Source organism: Lipotes vexillifer, unplaced genomic scaffold (assembly GCF_000442215.2).
Source record: "Lipotes vexillifer unplaced genomic scaffold, Lipotes_vexillifer_v1.1 scaffold299, whole genome shotgun sequence".
NCBI lineage: Eukaryota > Metazoa > Chordata > Mammalia > Artiodactyla > Lipotidae > Lipotes > Lipotes vexillifer.
The window spans coordinates 4,127,611-4,134,080 of NW_006784347.1; positions in this window are offsets into that span (position 1 = coordinate 4,127,611).

The following is a 6,470-nucleotide window of genomic DNA, read 5'->3' on the forward strand; positions in this document are numbered from 1 at the left end:
CCTGCGCGTCCGGAGCCTGTGCTCCACAGCGGGAGAGGCTGCAGCGGTGAGAGGCCCGTGTACCAAAAAAAAAAAAAAAAAAAAAAAAAAAAAGTATGCGGTTCGTTACACTTCAATAAAAAGGCAATTTAAAAAAACAGTAAATTGCAAAGTTCTTCGAATGGACAGAGAAGCAATCCTTCATTTACAAAATGAGTTTGGCCAATGGCATTAATGAACGAGAATCCTTCAAATCAGATGGCAAACAGGACATGACTTTTAACCAGTTCCTTTTCCTGACTTTGCCCCCAAGGCAGAGGCACTTTTCCTTTCCCCCTGGAACTGGGAAGGTTTGTGGTGAAGCCGACATACTGGAGTGGAGGAGAACCAGAACGGAGGCTCTGGGAGAGAGGGCACCCCAGACAGGCCTCTCGTGGCCTGGTGCGCTGACGACACCATCCTCGTCCCACGGCCTGGCTTTATCCTCAGGTCCTGGCAGGGAAAAGACAACTCTTCCCGGCTGAAGAAATTTCAAACTCCGCTCACTACTCCCAGAGGCTCTTGACCAATTTACTGCACACACGTGTGCATGTGTGTGGAGCTATGAGCTATGAGAGTGCTGGCCCCTTGAGGAAATTTTCACCCCCACGTCATATTTTCTGTCACGTTAGATCTCCATAGGCCCCTCCACATCAGGACACTGTGATAGATAAAATACAAGCAGCCCCTGATGTCTAGCAAGGGCAAGGGCGCAGGCATGGTGCTAACCGTGCCACACAATGTCAGTTATTATCCCTGTTAAAAGTGAGAGAACTAAAACTCAGGTTAAGCGGCAGGGCTGGAATTTGACTCCAGTCTGTCCAGCCCCAGAGCCCATCCTTGCCTTCTCCTGATACAGTTAGCTGGCACACAAATGACCCCTACAGGTGACAGGTCCCACCATGTAGGCTTGCTCTCAAACTAGAAATTAAAATTATTTAAAATCTAACCATCTTAAACTATTCCTTAAGTAAACATTAAAATGAACAGACTGAGCTTTACCACTAGAAGAACTACTAAACACTAGGTAAAGTACAAGTAAGCTGGTTACTGGGTTATTTTTAACTTAGTAAAGTAACAATTATGCTAAAATAGCTGCACTGTGTTCCCAATGTCTACAAATCTGTGATAATAAAAATGTATTTCAATTTACCAAATGAATATATATTGTAGTTTTAAAAAATACATAGTGGTCATTAAAAGCAATTAATTTGTTAACTGAGCACTTTCCGAAGTGTAAAGCACCTCCACTCCTCTGCTATGGATCTGCCATTACATGTCGCCCACTTCTGGGTCCTGGACTCCAGCCATCCTAGACCCCAGATCTTAGCTCTGCCTACAGCTGGTCAGTCTCAGGTCATGAAATGAAGGTGTTTCAGCCAACCCTGCAGCCCTGAAACAAAAAAACATGCCAGACCTCACTAGTGGCTCTGCTTAGGTCTTCTAAGAAGACACCCTCGGGACTTCCCTGGTGGCGCACTGGTTAAGCCTGCCAACGTAGGGGACACAGGTTCGAGCCCTGGTCCAGGAAGATCCCACATGCCATGGAGCAACTAAGCCCGTGCACCACAACTACTGAGCCCATGTGCCACAACTACTGAAGCTCATATGCCTAGAGCCTGTGCTCCACAAGAGAAGCCACCACAATGAGAAGCCCGCACACCACAACAAAGAGTAGCCCCCGCTCTCCAAAACTAGAGGAAGTCCGCGCACTGCAACAAAGACCCAACGCAGCGTTAAATAAATAAATAAAAGAAGAAGACACCCTCTTTTTGATGGGAATGCAAACTGGTACAGCCACTATGGAGAACAGCATGGAGGTTCCTTAAAAAACTGAAAATAGAGCTACCATATGAGCTAGCAATCCCACTCCTGGGCATACATCCAGAGAAAACCATAATTCGAAAAGATACATGCACCCCAGTGTTCACTGCAGCACTATTCACAATAGCCAGGACATGGAAGCAACCTAAACATCCATCAACAGAGGAATGGATAAAGAAGATGTGGTACATATATACAATGGAATATTACTCAGCCATAAAAGAAGAACAAAATAATGCCATTTGCAGCAACGTGGATGGACCTAGAGATTCTCATACTGAGCGAAGTAAGTCAGACAGAGAAAGACAAATACCATATGATATTGCTTATATGTGGAATCTAAAAAAGGCTACAAATGAACTTATCTACAAAACCTAAATAGAGTTACAGATGTAGAAAATAAACTTATGGTTATGGTGGGGGTGTGTAAGGGTAGGGGAGGGATAAATTGGAAGACTGGGATTGACACATACACACTACTATATATAAAATAGATAACTAATAAGGACCTACTGTATAGCACAGGAAACTCTTACTCAATACTCTGTAATGGCCTATATTAGGAAAAGAATCTAAGAAAGAGTGGATATATGTAATTCTGTAACAGGTTCACTTTGCTGCAACTAACAAAACATTGTAAATCAATTATACCCCAATAAAAATTTTTTAAAAAGAAGACACCCTCATTTTATCATCTCCTACTGGGAACTCTATCCTCCACACCTCATCTGTGTCCATTCTTTGGGCCTCAGCTACATCTCTCAATGGTCCCCCCACCCACTTCACCCTGGTGATCCACATGGTTTCTACTCCTTCTAACCCTAAGATCGCCTCTGCCCTCCTTAGAATATCCACCCCCCCACACAAACACTTCTTACACCCCCACTCCCTCCTCTCTTCACCAGGGAGTCCCACACCCCATCTCCTTCCTCATCCTCCAAAACATCCTAATCACCAAGCCCATGGCTTCCCATGGAGGGTGACACTGCAGGTCACTGTCCTTTTCCCGAGGCTCTCCTCTCTTGGCTCTCCCCTTCTTATTTCCTTCTTCCTGGTACGGGTATTCTCTGGGAAACTTGGTTCTGCCCAATCCCTTTTATCTAAGCAGGACCGAGTCACTGTGAGATCCTTCAGTTCTCTTCTTGGAGTCTTCACCTGCGAAGCTCCAGAAGCCACTGTCTGCTCAGCTTTCTCCTGTCCTCACCTTAGAGGATGCTACCTGTGATTTAGTGAGGAAGTCTTCAAGTGTGACATTACCAAACTTCATCTGCAAGTTAAAACATGCCACATAAGAAAGAGGAGGTTTGCTGTATCACCAACCCATAGGCAGTTAATTCAGCATAGAAACAGGGTCACTTTCTAAATAAACACAACTGCAGTTCTGCATGTTAAATATCTTTGGGCAATAGTAAATTCAACTTGTTCTATTTATGCTTGGCTATTAGATATTTAGGATCTTACTGATCGAAAAATACATCAAATTCACTTGACATTTCAAAGTATAAACAACTGTTAAAGAGTTGTTTATTTTTATTTATAAATTATGCTTAGTTTGCTACCATGGCCACAAGAAGAGCAACAGCAGCAAAACCAGACATTCCTGCCCAACAGATCTTCCTGAAACACTTTACTGCTCACTCAGGCGCCAGACCAGGTCCTTAGACAAACAAGGACCCTGTCCTCAAAGAGAACATTCTTCATTCTCTCGTTGACCACTGTGAAAATGCTCCCCCACCAGGCCCAGGCAAACATCATGCTCCACAAACCTGTCCCCAAAGTCCTTTCCAGCCTGAATTCTACCTCTCCAGTGCCAGGATGCTGGCCCAGCCACATCTGCAAGGTCACTCTACCTGCCCACTTCAGGAGCCTGGCCCAGGTGGCCCAGGGCTCCCCCACCTAGACCACTCCACAGACCACCTCCCCCCCACAGTCCCAATAACACCTGAACCTCGAACAAGTCAGACGCTCCTGGGGAGGAAAAAGTTGCATCTCTGTACACACAGCCCTTCATACTTGGCCAAAAACCAAGGATTTTTGGAAATCACTTGTTTTCTGGAAAACCACACACTATGGCACTCTTGTACATACTCAGCTCAAACCCCCGCCCCCCCCAACATACACACTCACGTGCCGGTCCTCACGAGGCATGGAACTTACCAACCACCATGGAGAAGGTGCTTGTACTCAGATCTTACCCAAACCACTTAAAATACTCACGACACCAACATACAGGATCACACTCCTCATTTTCCTCTATTCCTCCCAAATTAATACTTTAGTATTTTAATAAAATAGTGAACCATACTTTAAGCCTAAAGTGTTTATATACTCTTCCAAGTTCTCTGTATATAAACTTTTAATACTAACTACAAAATTTAAGTTCATTTTAAAGTTGGAATAAAGTCATTGTTATCCAAATAAGAGACCAACCATAAGCTATCATATTTTTAAAACTCCTCAGTGATTTTTCAATTCAGTAAGCAAGTATGAAACAAACAGTAAGAATACTTATTAACCTCTGCGGACTTCCCTGGTGGTCCAGTGGTTAAGACTCCACACTTCCACTGCAGGAGGCGTGGGTTCAACCCCTGGTCAGGGAACTAAGATCCCGCATGCATTGGGCATGGCCAAAAAGAAAAAAAAATTTCAAACTCTGCGTAATCACTCTAAGTTACATTTGCTTTTAAACTTTCACAATTTAATTTTTTTTAATGTTAAAAAGAACTTGGGGGGGCTTCCCTGGTGGCACAGTGGTTAAGAATCTGCCTGCCAATGCAGGGGACACGGGATCGAGCCCTGGTCTGGGAAGATCCCACATGCCGTGGAGCAACTGGGCCCATGAGGCACAACTGGGCCCGTGAGGCACAACTACTGAGCCTGCACGTGTAGAGCCTGTGCTCCACAACACGAGAGGCCACGACAATGAGAAGCCCGCACACCACGAAGAAGAGTGGCCCCCGCTCGCCACAACTAGAGAAAGCCCTCGCACAGAAACGAAAACCCAACACAGCCAAAATAAATAGATTTATTAAAAAAAAAAAAAAAAAAAGAACTTGGAACATAAAACTGAGTTTAGTTTTAAAAGATTTTTAAAACAATTTCTCTGCATTTAGCTAGCACCAATCGTCTTTACACAGTTTTTTTCCTATAACCTGTATCTATGACCACCCTAAACCAACAACTTGGAAACAATGCCTTACAAAAAGGGAGGTGCTGCAAAATCCTAACAGTTATCCACTCATCTCACCCTGTAAAAATGCCAAAACCCCTTCCATGAAAAAAAACACTCCCCTCTGTCAGTATGGGCAGAGGTTCCCAGGCCCAGAAGTCCAGGGCTGGTGGTAGGCTTGGTGGCCCAGGGACTCTTCACTGTGCACTAGCTGGAGATGAAAGCCAGAGACCCCACATCTACCCATCACCTTTTTTTGTTTTGTTTTGTTTTTTGTTGTTGTTGGTTTTCTTTTTTTTGGCCCTGCCACATGGCATGTGGGATCTTAGCTCCCCGGGATCAAACCCGCACCCCCTGCATTGGAAGCGTGGAGTCTTAACCCCTGGACTACCAGGGAAGTCCCCCCATCGCCCTTCTTACTCATCTCTTCTGAAAACCTCACTCCACTCCTCAAAAGTCTGAATTCTGCTCCCCCACAGAAAAATCAATTTATTTCCATGTTTGGTATGTCAACGCAAACAGTTTGGGCTGAATGGTAATAACGGAATTTTCTTTAAAAACCTCAAAGTCCTCAGAGTAAAAATATAATGCCCTTTGCTGTGATGCCAAGTTATCTGTAAACAACAAACCATCAAATTAAAAAGCTGCCATCAGGTCCCTACTATCGATTTTATACAATCTATAGTACAAATACACAGAAACAGCGTTCTGGTTTGAAAAATAACATTCTTTGAAACGTTCCCATCAAGATTTAAGGAACTAGCTGGTGCAGTTTTCCAGGCTAAACAGTAACACAGTACCCACATACAAAAGTGAAGAAATAAAGAAAAGCAAGAGCTCTTATCACCATCTCCAACAACTGAAAGCAGTCAAAAATTCCAGTTTATGGAAAAAGGTTCTACTTGGAATAATCTAGAAAGCCCCTGAGGAATAATTAGCATTTCCTAGAGAGCAAATTTGTTTTTCAAGCAGACTAAATGATAACTTCACAAGACCAAAGAACCAAGCTGAACTGCTTTGTAGCAGGACTGACAGTTCCTCAAGAAGCTCACTTAATTATACTCTATAACACCTCATAAAAATTTCTAAATAATTGATTTTTTTTAAAGTTATGTTGAAAGTATCTAGTTTTCCAAAATTTTAAGGTTCAGAGCACAGATTTAAAAATCCATCATGCTTCAAGAGCTTTCAATTTTTAGGCTACAAAAAACACAATGAGAAAAAGAAGTCCTGGCAGCTTAAAAAACACACGCTTGAAATAATACACTACTGAAAACGTGTAGAACAAAAAGAAAGTAACAGATAACCCAACAGCAGTTAAGAAGACACAGATTTTTGTTTGAGGCAGTTCCACCAACCAGAGTTGTACATTTCTATTCCATACTACCTACATGCTAGTTATGAAAAATATATGCGAACTCCCAGAACGCACAGAGTACCCCAGAAAACCTCAGCCCAC